Below are 15,964 nucleotides of genomic sequence, written 5' to 3'. Positions count from 1 at the left end.
GATCCCTGCGGTGCGCTCCCACGCAGCTCCTCCCCAGGGAGGAAGGGGAGTCTCCACGGATCTGCCACCTGTTGGGTCCCTGCTGGAGGAGCAGTGGCCCGACTGGGCCGCGGATCACAGTTTATGGCCACCCCGAGCTGAGAGCCCGCGCCTCGGCTCCGTCTCTGCAGCCGGCTTCCCCGCTCCGATCCCTGGGAGCTCTGCCGCACTCAGGCACCCCTGGTCTTTCTGTGACCCCGAGGGTCCTGAGACCACCCTGTCCCGTGAGGGTTCCACCCCCGCTTAGCCACTGGAGCGACGTCCCTCAGCGGAGCCGACTTCTAAAAGGTCCGATTTTGTGCTCCGCGGCTCTAGCACTTGCCAGAAGCGGCCGACGGAGGCCCCCTCCCCCGCCATCTATCCTCCCGAATATCGCCTCGGATTCACTTCTCCGCACGTCCTACCTTCCAGTAAGTGGTCGCTTCTCTGTTCAGAGAGTTGTTGCTACTCTCCTCTTTGATCTCCTGTTGAGTTCGTAGGTGTTCAGAATGGTTTGATCCCTATTCAGCTGAATTCCTGAGACCAGACTAAATCCAGGTCTCCAGCTCCTCCGCCATCTTGCTCCGCCCCCCTTTTCCTTCTCTTATTGCTGAACTTCTGCTATAGTAATATTTTAATAGTATTATATTGAAGGTATATAATATGGCTTCTTATCACTCCCTATGCTTTGTCACCTGCTAAGAAGCATAGTTATAGGCTGTTTTTTTTTTTAAGATTTTGTTTATTTATTTGAGAAAGAAAGAGGGAGAGAGCAGAGAGCAGGAACTGGGGGAAGGGCAGAGGGAGAGGAAGAAGCAGATTCCCTGCTGAGCGTATATCCCAACACGGGGCTCCATTTTCGACTCTGCGATCATGACCTGAGTGGAAGTGAGGCACTCTGCCAACTGAGCCCCACAGGCGCCCCTATAGGATGTTCATTTTATAGAATATTTACAGTGGTAAGTCCTTCCCCCACCTCCTGGTCCTGATTTGTATTCCCCCACCCATAGCCCACGGGCCCATCAGAAAAGCTATTCTGCTCCAAAGAATCATGCTCCTTCTGTGCCTTTCCTAACTCAGTCTTCCCTCCCCAGAATGTGGTGATTCCTTCACTGAGTCCCTGGGAGGAGCCAGCAGCTCCCCCATCCTTTGTGGCGTCCTGGTTCCTCCCAGACCCTCAAGTACCACTGTCTGACGGCCTCTCCGAGCCCCAACTGGGAGCCCAAACCGCGGGGTCTTAGCGCCACCTGCTGGCCATAGGGGCCGCATCCGGTGTGAATGCTGGTGTATTCCTGTTCATCCTGACGATGGTAAGCGGTAAAGCCAAACCCATTCCAAACACTTTTAGTCTTGGAAGGTACTCTATTTGTGGGGTATCCCTTTTTTTTAAAAAAAAGGATTTTATTCATTTATTTAACTGAGAGAGAGGGAGAGAGGGAGACAGAGAGAGTACAAGCTGGGGGAGCGGCAGAGGGGGAGGGAGAAGCAGGCTTCCCGCTGAGCAGGGAGCCTGAAATCATGACCTGAGCTGAAGGCAGACGCTTCACCGACTGGGCCACCCAGGTGCCCCTGAAATTTTATTTTAATAACCCCAGTCATATTTTTATTTAATAATAACAAAAAAATTAAACTTTTAAAAATTCCCTTCGTTTAGAGCATGATTCCTAGTCTGGTCACAGAAGGGAGGTAGAATAAAACTAAAAATGCTTTCCACGAGGTCTTCAATTGATTCCGATAGTTTTCATGTCATTTTTTCCCTCACACATGACAGCTGAGTATTTCACTATGATATTAGTGTCTGATCATATTATGAGCTTGGCATACACCTCAGCAGAGGTTTTATTTGGAGGGTTTCTGTGGAAGGAGGTGACCAGTCTGGAGGATGAAGAGGTGAGGAGCCTCTTGGAATGCTCACAGTGCAGAAGTCCCTTGACGGAAAATAGCACGGGGTGGGGGGTGGGGGGAGGGACATTAAGAAGACCTGTCCCAACCACCAGGAGGAGGCAAATCGAGATCTGATCAGTCAGGATTGTGGGGAAATCCCTCGAGTCCCATCTCTGGGCTTCCACTGTCCCCTGGGCACTCACACCCACTCCCTCCCACAGCCCCTGCCTCAGGGTTGTGTAAACGACCCTGGCTAGGATGCGGAGGGGGCAGGGAGGTTCTTGCTGAACATTCACACCCCCAGACGTGGACCCGTAGGTTGGGGTGATGGGGTGAGAGCACTGCCCACAGGTACTAGCACAGTGAGTGGCTGCAGGGCATTTGGGAAACTGCACCACTCGTGTCTGAGGATACAGTTCACCACACAGATTCATCAAAAGCCCGTTAGGCGAAACTCAGTGGAGGGGCAGCTAAAGGCAGATGGTGCCCTGGCCGAGCAGAGAGGAGCCTTGTGTTCATCAGGATCAACTGAGGTCTTGTCTGTCTTCAATCCTCCTGGAGACAGGTGGGGTCCTGTCCCCAAATTTGAAACCAGGTGGGGTCAGGGACTGCTGAGACCCACGGAAGAGGGAGAAAGACTCATGTGCTTGTTTCGGTCCCAGGACTTAAGACACTGGTGTCTTCCACTTCCTTCTCTTGAGACATTCTTTTTGGGATCCCTGGGCCACCATGTAAGAAGTCTGAGCACTCTGAGACCAGCACCAGGGAGAAACTGTGTGCAGGAGTCATGAGAGTGGCAGGACCATTGACGTCCAGTCTCTCAGTCATGCCTCCCAAGGCACCAAGGACAAATGAGTGATGGTGTACCCAGGACTCCTGAAACCAGCCCAGATGTCACCTGAGCACCATTGACTCTCCCCAGTTCAGACCACACGGAGCATAGTCAGCCAGGTGAAACTTTCTGTCCTTAGAAGTATTCTTGGGGGGCGCCTGGGTGGCTCGGTCGTTAAGCATCCGCCTTCGGCTCAGGTCATGATCCCAGGGTCCAGGGATCGAGCCCCGCGTTGGGCTCCCTGCTCCGCAGGAAGCCTGCTTCTCCCTCTCCCACTCCCCCTGCTTGTGTTCCCTCTCTCACTCTCTGTCAAATAAATAAATAAAATCTTAAAAAAAGAGTATTCTTGGTAAGATGGGTTACTGAACACAGCCAACGTTCATAAAACACAAACACAGACAGGTGTGCAAATTATATCTGATTATTTGTGTCAAATAAGCATTTGTTCCATTGAAATGTTATTATTAAATGTAAATCATATTAAAAGATATGGAAGATGACCTAACACCAAGCTCCTAGAGAAATGAATATATATTCACATAGGTAGACATGTGTGTGTGTGTGTGTGTGTGTGTGTGTGTGTGTGTCTGTATATGTAATCTAGTTAGGACATTTCCATAAATTGTCATGAGAATTGTTTGCCAATGATCATATCTTTGCAGTTGGAATGAGAGGGCAAGTGGCACGAGGAATTTTAATTTTGGCATTTTACACTCATTTCACTGTATGTTCCTGATAAGAGAGCATCTTCATCCTACTTACCACCTGAAAGCAGAAATTAGGGAAGATCCATAGAGGAAATGAGGCCCCTGTAGGTCCATCTTCCCTTGGAAGGTGGGCCCCTGACTGCCGACCATGCTCTATCAGGGAAGCAGATGGAACACCAAGGGCTCTTGCATGAAGCAAGACCCCAGAACCCTAGGTCCCTTGGTAAAGTGGCTCCATTCCTGGCTTGACAGGCCCATCTCACATTTACCAAGGGACTAAATACATAACATAAGGCACAATTTGCACAAATATCTTCCCTACATTCTGTGACAAAACCTCAGGACTGGTACCCTTACCCATGATGTCTCTGTTTATATTGTTGACAGCCAGAAATCTGAGCCTCCGTGGTCATTCACGGACGTGCAGACTCATCTCCACAAGGACACGTGGCCCTAACTGGCCCACCTGCCACCCCCTGCCACCCAGGCTTCCTCCGTGCCTTGTCTCCTCCTGTGAGCAATTACTGAGGGCTTCCGTGTTAGAGACGTGACAATTACTGTCATTTTCCTTTTAAGTACTAGCAGAACTATATAATCTCAAGGATTTCCAGTCCCTGTTGCAGTAGTCAACAAATCATAATCTATTTAATGGATCCATTAAATAAAATGAAACTGGCCAACTAAACTTTGGCTAGGAAAGTTTAGTTGGCCAAACTAACTAGAATTTAAGTAAAAACTTGAAACATAAAATCACATCCAATTATAAATTGACTTCAAATTCATTTGCAATTGCCAGAAGTATATATATTTGGTAAGTCAGTGATATTGATGGATGAATGTGGCAGTTTTCTATATTTGGGACATTGAATTGTGGCAAATTGATTGCGGTGAATTGTTTGTAGACAATGTATTGTGTTCAGTAGTTATGAAGGAGGTGGCATCTGGAGCTTGAGTGTAGATGCAATACACCGTTCTGTAGAATCAAGATATTATGGGGAACTTCATTTATTCTTACTCCCAAATTCATAATGTGCAGAAACTAGAAGCCAAAAATAAAAAGCTGCAATACACCGTTCTGTAGAATCAAGATATTATGGGGAACCTCATTTATTCTTACTCCCAAATTCATAATGTGCAGAAACTAGAAGCAACTAATAAAAAGCTATCAGTGTATGTGATTTCACTGGCCCAAAGGACTCTGTTTCCTAAACACCTTTGGAAATCAAGGAAGCTTATTTTGGTTGCATTAAAATCTCCTTCAGCATCATTTAGTGACACTTTTTTTCTGGTACCAATTGTCTCCCAGAAAACTGGTTTCCACCATGTTAGTCTGTACTATCAGTACAGGAAGACTCGGCTCTGGGCTCTGTTTGCACTGTACTTAGTGCTTGGATCTGGGGGTATAGACTGGACCTCTCTCTGCTTTTGTTTCTTCACTTAAGAAGGAAGGAGAAAGATGAGATCACTGGCCTCAAACTTACTTTAAAAAGAGACTGTGCTCTTTAAAGAAGTGAATACTAATATTCAAAACTCACAAAGGCAGAGCCTCTGGGTCTGGAGGCAAGCCTATGCCCTGAACCTGCAGCAACCACATCTACCTACCTCTGGTTGGCCACCCACTGGAAGATGTTCTCTTTCTGCAGCCATGTTTCGTCACTTTTGAAACTGTATCTTTTGGGATCCCTGGGTGGCTCAGTCATTAAGTGTCTGCCTTCGGCTCAGGTCATGATCGCAGGATCCTGGGATTGAGCCCTGCATCGGGCTCCCTGCTGGGCAGGGAGCCTGCTTCTCCCTCTGCCTCTGGCGCTCCCCCTGCTTGTGCTAGTTCTCGCTCGCTCTCTCTCAGTCTGACAAATAAATAAAATCTTTTTAAAAAAACTGTCTTTGTATTTTTTTTAAAGATTTATTTATTTTAGAGACGAGGGAGGGGCAGAAGGAGAGGGAGAGAGAATCTGGAGCAGACTCCCTGCTGAGCGCAGAGCCTGTTGAAAGGCTTGATCTCAAGACCTTGAGATCACGACCTGAACTGAAACCAAGAGTTGAGCACTCAACCAACTGCGCCACCCAGGCACCCCTAAACTGTCTTTATGTACAACAGTGATTACATATAAACTGGGTCGCACGCATGTTTATCCATATGTTATCTAAAATCACCCTAAATTGATCAAATACAGGAAGAAGACTGGCAAAGTTAGCAAAAAATCATCAATGCTTGTTTTTTGAAAATTCTATATATATATTTTTTCTAGTTGCCTTTCCTGATTCCAGTTTGCCATCAGTAATCATTTAAATAACTGAGATACCTTCATGCTAAACTTAAATTGTTAGTTCTTGCCTCTGTGATAATGAAATAATAGGTAACATTTTTAAGGTGTAGAGTGACATGCGGTATCTCTGAAAGTCACACCTCACTAGGTTATTTGCCATTAAAAATCCATTTTATTTTTTCATTTTATGTTATGTTAGTCACCACACATCATTAGTGTTTGGTGCAGTGTTCCATGATTCACTGTTTGCGTATAACACCCAGTGCTCCGTGCAGTACGTGCCCTCCTTAATACCCATCACCGGGCTAACCCATCCCCCACCCCCTCCCCTCTAGAGCCCTCAGTTTGTTTCCCGGAGTCCATAGTCTCTCATGGTTCGTCTCTCCCTCTGATTTCCCCCCTTCATTTTTCCCTTCCTTCTCCTAATGTCCTCCATGTTATTCCTTATGTTCCACAAATAAGTGAAACCATATAATTGTCTTTCTCTGCTTGACTTATTTCACTTAGCATAATCTCCTCCAGTCCCATCCATGTTGACGTAAAAGTTGGGTATTCATCCTTTCTGATGGCTGAGTAATATTCCATTGTATCTATGAACCACATCTTTATCTATTATCTGTTGAAGGGGATCTTGGCTCTTTCCACAGTTTGGCTATTGCGGACATTGCTGCCATGAACATACCCCAAAAACAAATAATCAAATCAAAAAATGGGCAGAAGACATGAACAGACACTTCTACAAAGAAGACATACAAATGGCTAACAGACACATGAAAAAAATGTTCATCATCACTGGCCACCAGGGAAATTCAAATCAAAACCACGTTGAGATACCACCTTACACCAGTCAGAATGGCAAAAATGGACAAGGCAAGAAAACAAATGTTGGAGAGGTTGTGGAGAAAGGGGAACCCTCTGACAATGTTGGTGGGAATATAAGTTGGTACAGCCACTTTGGAAAACAGTACGGAGGTTCCTCAAAAAGTTAAAAATAGAGCTACCCTATGACCCAGCAATTGCACTACTGGATATTTAGCACAAAGATACAAATGTAGTGAAGAGAAGGGGCACATAAAAATCCATTTTAGGGGCGCCTGGGTGGCTCAGTCGTTAAGCGTCTGCCTTCGGCTCAGGTCATGATCCCAGGGTCCTGGGATCGAGCCCCGCATCGGGCTCCCTGCTCGGCGGGAAACCTTCTTCTCCCTCCCCCACTCCCCCTGCTTGTGTTCCCTCTCTCGCTGTGTCTCTGTCAAATAAATAAATAAAATCTTTTAAAAAAATCCATTTTAAACTACATTTTAAAAGATTCTCTTTTATTCAAATAGTAACAGAATAACTTGGAGAACTGAAGAATGAATCTAAAGAGGGTTAAAAATTAGAAGAACAGATAAATTGGATTACAGATTTTTCTATTTTTAATAATTTCCCGTAGAATTTTTAAAATGTACTATAAACATAAATGTAATAAAAATATTTGGTTATTCGTAGGGATCTAGGGTTATCACTTATTAAATCCCAGGAGTATGCAAAGAAGTTAGTTTATAATTATCTTCACTTTTTCTTGGTATTTATTTGGACTCCACCAATTACCACTTGTTTAATCAATGCCCCCAACCATTTGGTCTGACAGTCCCCATGTTAGTAATGTGGACATTATGACGAATGCCCGAGTCCAGACCCACTCCAGTGTAGCACGGCACAGACCTGACAGTCAGAGGAAAAGGATTTCTTGGCTGAAGCCATAATGATGTGGGTGAGAGAAAAGGGAAAGCAGAGACCTAAGTCAAGTGTGGAAACTAGAAACAGAATGGGGAGACCGTAAGATCTCTCCCCAGCAGTGTGGCGGATCTCCAGTTACTGAGAGACTACAGTTTAGTAGAGAAATTACTGAAAAAATTCAGAAGTTCCTTATTTCAGGAAGCCTAAACAAAACCAACAAAACATTACCATTTTAAACATCAAAACCATTTAGAAATTGCTAAAATAATTTGATAATAAATTTTCTAAAGTCACTTAGAACTGCCTTTTACCAGGATGGACTTTTACACAACACAACCCCCAAGTAGAAGAGGAGGCGGCCAGGGGAAGAGCTCGGGCCCCCTCCAGAAGCCCACGTAGGGGAGAAAAATCACAGGTGGTCTGCTTCAGGGCTTGGCTATTTGTTCAAACACATGTGAATCTGAGACACTGCGGCCTGTTCCGTGGGTCCTCCTGGTGCTCCGACAATCGTTAGGGTCATCACAGCGTGCACCTGGCTAGATCTGGTTTATGTCCAGAGACTCTATAGCCCTGTCTCCAACCTCATGCCACGACTGAATTCTGTAAAGCATTCTGAAAACTTGTTTCCACTTTTTGAAAAATTTTTATTGAAATTTAAACACCATGTATTTTTTAATTTAATTTTTTATTGTTAAACTAGCCAACATATAACACATCATTAGTTTTTGATGTGTTCAACGATTCATTAGTTGCGTATGACACCCAGTGCTCATCACATCACGTGCCTCTTTAATCCCCATCACCTGTTACCCCCTCTCCCCTCCCCCTCCCCTCTGCAACCCTCAGTTTGGTTCCCAGAGTCCAGAGTCCCTCCTGGTTCGTCTCCCTCTCTGATTTCTCCCCCTTCAGATTTCCCTCCCTTCCCCTGTGGTCCTCCCTGCTGTTCCTTATGTTCCACATATGAGTGAGACCACATGATGATTGTCTTTCTCTGCTTGACTTATTTCACTTAGCATAATCTCCTCCGGTTCCATCCATGTGATATATTTTCACAACCTGAATCCACTGCAACTGGAAACCAGATTAAGAAGCAGACATGACCAGCACCTGCCACTCAACCCCTGTGCACCCTGTCGGTCAGTATCACCCCAAAGGTAGCCCTTTCCACCACTTCTGACAGCATGGATTCACATTGTCCTTTAAATTTGGAATTTACAGATCATGTGCCCTTTTGTGTCTGGCTTCACATTATGTCTGTTAAATTTGTTCTAATCACTGGTCGATTTGTAGATCATGAATTCACACTGCTGCTTAATACTCCATTTGGTGACTGTTCAACATTTGCATACCCATCTTTTGTTAACAGGCATGATGTGACTATTGTAGTGAGCATTCTTGTACATGTCTTTTGGAGACCATATGGAAGAATTTTTGTTGGAACTGAACCAGGAATAGATATGCTAAATCATAGGACACGCTTCTATTGATTTTTAAACTTCCAAACCACTTGCCTACACTGTCCCACGGCACACACTCTGTCTCTGATGAGAGCTCAACACTTACGCCAAACACTGTGCTACCAAATTTAACTATGTTAATTTAACTATTTAATTATGTTACTGGAGTTAACAGGAGACACAGCACTTCCCAGTTGTGTGATGGACATAAACCATGACTTCTTTGCTGGGCTGTGAGTGAGGGCTGCGGTAGTGGAGTCTCTGACCTTGACCGTGGGTGCCCCACCCCTATGTCCTTCACAAATTATAGGCATCCTCCATCCGTTTTGTCCTTCGGTTTGTAGATTAGTCTTTTCTCTTTTTAAAAAAAATAACTGTGGTAAAATATGTGTAACAGAACTTACCATTCTAATCATTTTTAAGTGTCTAATTCAGTGGCATTAACTACATTCACATTGTTGGGCAACCATCACCACTATCCAATGCCAGAACGTTTTCCTCATCCCAAACTCCCTGCTACCTTCCCCCAGCCTCTGGTAACCTCTGTTCTACTTTGTGTCTATGAATTTGACTACTACAGGTACCTCATGTAATCATATGGTATTTGTCCTTCTGTGGTTGGTTGATTTCACTTAGTAAAATGTTTTCAAGGCTCACGCATGTTGTAACATATGTCAGAATTTCATTTCTTTTTAAGGCTGCATACTATGCCACTGCATGTATATACCACATTTTGCTTATCTATTCATGTGTTGTTGATGGACATTTGGATTGTTTCTACTTTTTGACTGCAAATAATGCTTCTATGAACATTGCTGTGTAAGTATCTGACTCCCTGCTTTCAATTATTTGGGATATATCCCTGGGAGTGGAATTGCTGGCTCATATGGTAATTCTACATTTAAACTTTCAAGGAACGACCAAAGTGTTTTCCACTGGGCAAATTTTATATCATTTACATCCCTGTGGGCAATGCACAAGGATTCTGGTTTCCCCATAACCTCACCAACATTTATTATTTTTTTTAAAATAAAAGCCATCCTAATGGCTGCCAAGTGGTATCTCATGGTCATTTTAATTTGCATGTCCCTCATGACTAGTGATGTTGTGCATTTTTTCATGTTATTGGCTGTTTGTAGATTTTCTTTGGAGAAATGTATGTTCAAGTCCTTTGCCCAATTTTTAATTGGGTCATTTGTTTCCATCTGTTACTTTTTAAATTTGAGAAATACACCACAGTGACTTTTATGCGGGGATTTAAAAAAATACATCTCTAATGGTGTCCTTTCCGTGTGTCTGTACCTCACACTGCCTCTGGGGTGAAGTCCACGCTATCCAAGCAGGGGCTCGGGGTGGGGGGGTTCCTTCTGCAGCCTCCTACCTGGCTACTTTGCCTCGCACTCGATACTGCAGTCCCCCCTCCTCACAGACACCCTGCCTGTGTCCGTGCTCCTTTTGCAGAGATCTCCTTCCCTTCTTCTCTTCTTTCTCCTTGCTCATCTTCAACTAAATTCTAATCATGTTTTAAGATTCCACTCAGGACCATTTCTTCAAATCATCCTTCCAAACCCTTCAAGCCGAGCTCTGGTCATGCTCCTGCCTTTACTACGTGTGGTGGATGTCTCTGCCATCCACCTCCTGATGATAGTTACCTGCGTCTCCCGCACAGGGCATGCTCACTCACTGCGAGTCAGTGTGGGCCTCTGTCATCTGCACACAGCAATACCTTGCACAGAAAAGGAGCTCAGCATTTGCCTCACAGAACTGAACTCTTGATTTACATGAACTACTGTCAAAAAAAGGCTTTCTCTTTTGTCTAGCAGTAATGCATGACAGTACCTGTTTCACTGTGCCCTAGCCTGCGTTGGGAATGACAGTATTTGTGGCCAGGCCTGGGGGCGGGTGTCAGGGCAGTGGCAGCAGGGCCAAGGGTGATGCTTGGTCGAAGTGTGACTTGGGAATCAAGGGTGGGGCACAGGGCAGAGGAAGATGCTTTGCTATCGGTGGGGCTCAGAACAGTGGCAACAGGGGCGCAGTACTGTACATGGTGAGGCGTGTCGCATCCCAGTCCTGGGGAATGGGGCAGAGCAGCAAGTGGAGCCCCTGGGGGCAGGTCTCCCTGCAGCTAGGGTCAGCTGTGATGAAGACCGTGGGAGAATTCAGTAGCAAAGGACACAAATGTCCCCAGTGGTAAGGCTTGTTCTCTTTCCCTTTTCCACACGGGGTGGAACTCCTCTGGCAGACCCCTCCTGCTGCTGAGCTGGTCTGGACTGGGGAAAGGGGCTACACGGCTAGAACGCTTCCTGAACTTTTCACGCAGCCATCCTTGGGTTTTGAGCTCTGCAAGGCTTTTGCTACTTCTCTGTCATAGTCCACAGCTTTCTCAGAGCTGTTTTTGCCAGTTTGTAGTTAGTTGTGGTTTTTGTGGGAGAAATGGGCACTGGGACCTCCTAACCCTCCATCTTGTAGATGTCAACCCTCAGTTTTTTCTTTCTAGAGTTATTTTTTGTCATACTCAGAGAAGGGCATGGTCATACAAATTTAAATCTAGCTGTTTCATCTCCAGAAGAAAAACAGAGAGGAATTTCAAAGGAAAACATTTTCCTGATCTTGCCATATATCGTATTAAAAGCTTTTAGAGGCAGGTGCTTATATAACAGCGGTTGAACAGTCTCTCTCCCAGAGCCCATCACTTGTATGAGGGACCCGGTTTCTAGGTTTCTGCATGTTACTGGGGAACTGTCCACAGGAAATGGAAACCACCCTTAGAGCTGTCACTGCTTTAAACATCTCCGTAAAATGTGATTAGTTTACCCACAAAACGTCCAAGCAGATTGACTAGTTTCAGGGTTGTGGCCCCCTTCGGAGCCCTGAGAGGTGCTCGTCCCCTCCTCCCAGCAGCCCACCCCATATCCCCTTAACACCGCAGCTAAGGCTGTGGGAGGACAGGCAGTGGGGCTCCCTCTAAGGCACTAGCTGATCTGTGAACTCACCAATGACACATTAAGAATATTTCTCTCACAGACTGCATCCTTATTGTGCATTCATTACTGCGCATCTGTGACCATCTCTGTCACTAGCTCTGTGTCCTCAGATGACACATAGGAACCACCTTTTTACTGTCCCATTACCTCACACTACAGATGCACATGGAGAAAATCCTTTGGGGATTCCCTCTGCAAGACATGTATAAGACCTGGAGATTCTTAAAAGTGAAACGTATGAGATGTTGAATGACATGCAGAACTGTCTCCAAAACCGGTTCTGGTGCTCCCGACTCAGAAAAGGCCATTGGAGTACATGAGTCTCCCTTACCCACCGCTCAATGGCCCCCCTTATCACTGTACTCAGCCCAGTCCTAGTTTGAGTATGTCAGCCTGAACTATGGCAAGGAGAACAATCACCTAGTTTCTAGTCTTTTCCATGGAGGAAAGCAATCTCTGGGTGATTAATATCAACACTACATTCATTTAAAATGCAAAGGCATCCCTTACTCTGCTTATTAGTTCCTGAAGACAAATTGCACAGCTGTTCTTTGGGGAAAACTGTAGCCCAGAGAAAGGTCACCATCTGGTTATTCATGACTACATGTGTATGGAAGAGTTCTGAAAAGCATCGCTGGATTAAACAAGAACTGTTAGTTATTTGCATTGCATTTACTGATGAGAATATTCTTAGGGATTTTCACATTTTAAAAACTGTTTTCATTAAAATATTAGAAATCAAATATGACTGAGGTGAAACAAAATTACATTTTTTCCTGCAGCACCCAGGCAGTAGGAACCCTCAGATTTCAGAACAGCAGGGTTCAATGATAGCCTGACCACAATCATGTCTGAAATTCAAAAGAAAAAACAATGAGATTTTGATAGAATTAAACTATGACAAAACATTTAATATTAAAACGGTAGGGTGAATCTGAATAATAAATATAGTAACTGCAATACTGATAATATAATTACTGAAAACATTATAACGAAATATTCTAATGATAAACATATAAGTACCAATTTCAATAACAATATAATCTGTGCTTATACTGTTACTACTGAATTATTCAGTAATTACTAAAAATAATTGTATTCTATTAATATAAAATTATGATGCACTATTTACATATTCTACATTACTAATTTACATTAGTTTGATATAACACATAATGCCAATAAAACTTTAATATTAGAATGTTTTCTAAGTTTCTCAGAAATATTTATATAGAAGTTAACTATGTGAGGAACTGTTTGGCCAACAAAGAAAGTGATGTTTTTTAAAGTGTTGGCATTTTCTGGTTCACTTTTTTTTTAAGTATTTGTTTAGAGCAGTTTTAGGTTCACAACAAAGTTGATGGGAAGGTACAGAGATTTCCCACCTACTGCCTGCCTGTGCACACGCACACCCTCCCCCACTCCCAGTACCCCTCTCCAGAGGGGTAGGTATACCTACACTGACACATCATCACCCAAAGCCCACAGCTTACCTCGAGGTTCACTCTTGCTGTTGTACATTCTGTGGGTTTGGACAAATATTTAATGACATAAATCCATCATTACAACATCATTCAGAATATTTTAACTGCCCTAAAAATCCTGTGCTGATTAACTTTTTAAAAACTGTGTATTTTCAAAAGAATGGAATATCTGGAAGTTATAATGTCCTTTCATTTTCCACATAATAAAATCATTATTATTCACTTTATATTTATGAAGAATTCCTGATATTGGTTAATGTTCTCACTTGAAATGTTAAGTGGTTCACCCTATGGCATACTGTAAATATACCATTTTCTGGTAAAGAGTACTTTATTTGAATATTCAAGTTACTATCCACTAGATTATTTTAATCAACATTTAGCCTATGCTGTAAAAACATGTTTATACTGATTTCAAATTTCATAATAATTGCAATTATTCAATTTTAATTGTTTTGGAAAAGTTTCCTTAAACATTCACAGTTTTGTAGTGAAATGTGGCCAGATAACAGACCCTAAGATAGAGTTTAAAATAGAATTATTTTATTCTTTATGACAGGAACGTAAGAATCCACATATTATCACATGAATCAATAGACATCACACATAAATTAAGAGAGATATTTATATTTTTCCACTACCCTAGTTCTCTAAAAACCAAGATTTAACAGATTTCTAAAATCAACCTTTAATATATATCTAAAATACAATAATTCCTACTTAATAGTGACAATAACAATACCATTACATTCCTGTATTATGCTACAGGGATCAGTCAGTAGAATTTAGTAATTACTCATATCTTCCCTTGTTATTCTCCCGAATTAAAAAGCTAGAGAAGTTTAGGAAACAGAAAGAAGGTTTGTCTAATTGAAGGAGAAAATTACCATTGATCCCCCACCAAAGCAGGAGAAAAAGTAGCTTCACGAAGATAAATGTAGACCTTTGATACAACTTTTCTCTAGGAGATTCAGCCCACTGAGCTCAGAGAAGAGCGATCTCTGAGTCAGTTTAGCATCCCAAGTATGTGTCATGAACGTGCCCACAAACACTTGTTTATGGGCCCTCCCCAGTTGGGGCCAAGGTGCAGTGTCATTTAATTCTGCCACATTGTACAGTTTACATATCAATTTTCAGAATAAAAGCCAAGGTTTTTAGTAAAATTTAAATATAAAAACATTTAAAATAAAAAAATAAAAATTTCAAATACCTTTCACTGTCATGAATGTTCCATACAAAATTATTTTCATGGAAGAAATCTTTACGTTTTATCAATTCACTATTTGGCATATTCTCAAATGTGACATTGGGGAGTCACTGTGACACATGAGTGTGGATCACTGCTCAGTCTTTCTACCTGTCACCCTCTCCAAGTCGGTATCTGGCAATGAGGGAGTCTCAACACTTACCAGCCTTAAATCCTACAGGGCTGGCATTTTAAGCAGTTTCTGGGATGGAGCTGGATGCAGAGAGTGTGGGTAGAGTAGAGCTGGAGGGTAGGGGGCAAGCTGACACCTGTTCTTGATGCAAGGGAAGGTGAGGGACCAACTTCAGGAGACACTGGGGAAGGATCATCCACTGGCTGCTTGGACACCGGCTTGTCCCTTTGCTGAAGGTCACTGTAACCCCAAGCCCAGCTCCCTTCCTCCTACTGTCAGGCTCACATGGCTCCATTATTTTCTGTCAGGTTTTTTTTCCACTTCTGTTTTTATAGACCTAGAGTCCAGAACAAATACCCTGAATGCTCCAGCTCACCTCTGCCCCTACTTCTCTTTAAATTGTATAAGGAAGGTAAAAGCAAACCATGTCATCCATAAACTGGTCTGGTATTGTCTGCTAGGTCTTGGTGTGCTCCTGGTGAACATAAGCAATTGCACAGAACATCGACATCATTTAAGGCCATTATGTGACCATGATGGATCAGGAGAAAGACAAATCCACCCAGTTATCATGTTCAAAATATGAACATCATCCGAGCCACAAAATACCAACCACACCCCTCTCCCAGCCTATATACGACTGTTTCTTTACAAATCAGAGCTGTAGTCTTATTCTATTCATACCTCCACAGAGAGATTTCATAAGACACCAATTAAACAATTATCCCTGCTTTCTGACAGCAAGTAATCTAGATCAAATCACTGCTTCTTTTACTCCCAAAATCAACTAACACAAGTGAAAATAAGGTCCTTCTAACACCTTCTTAATAAAATATTCTAAAGTTCCCTTTTGAAACTTGTCTCTAGATGAAAGGAGTAATGAATCCATTTTTTCTTCAATTGCAGGCATGTTCCTGATAGTCTTTAGTGAGAGATCCCTAACAATATGAACATATGCATGTATATAAAGGCGTAGATATTTTTACAAACCTGAACCTGTGTTCTCAAAGTTCAAACACAATTCCACAACGCAAGATCTATACGCTGAACTGGAAGTCCCAGTGAGGACTGGTACACAGACGTCCAGCTGTTGTGGAGCCCAGAGACGCTGCTGGTTGTGGATGTGTATGTGAGCAAGAGTGCAAACACATGGAACAGGGAAGAGAAGCTGCCATCACTAGCTGGAGCCCTGGAGTGACAGGAGTAAAGATGTTTGTGGTTGTGTCTGGCCCT

The sequence above is a fragment of the Eumetopias jubatus genome, unplaced genomic scaffold, assembly GCF_037043125.1.
Source record: "Eumetopias jubatus isolate StellerSeaLion01/CBP00866 unplaced genomic scaffold, mEumJub1_p1.0 scaffold_2, whole genome shotgun sequence".
Lineage (NCBI taxonomy): Eukaryota > Metazoa > Chordata > Mammalia > Carnivora > Otariidae > Eumetopias > Eumetopias jubatus.
Note: the sequence above shows the minus strand (reverse complement) of the source record.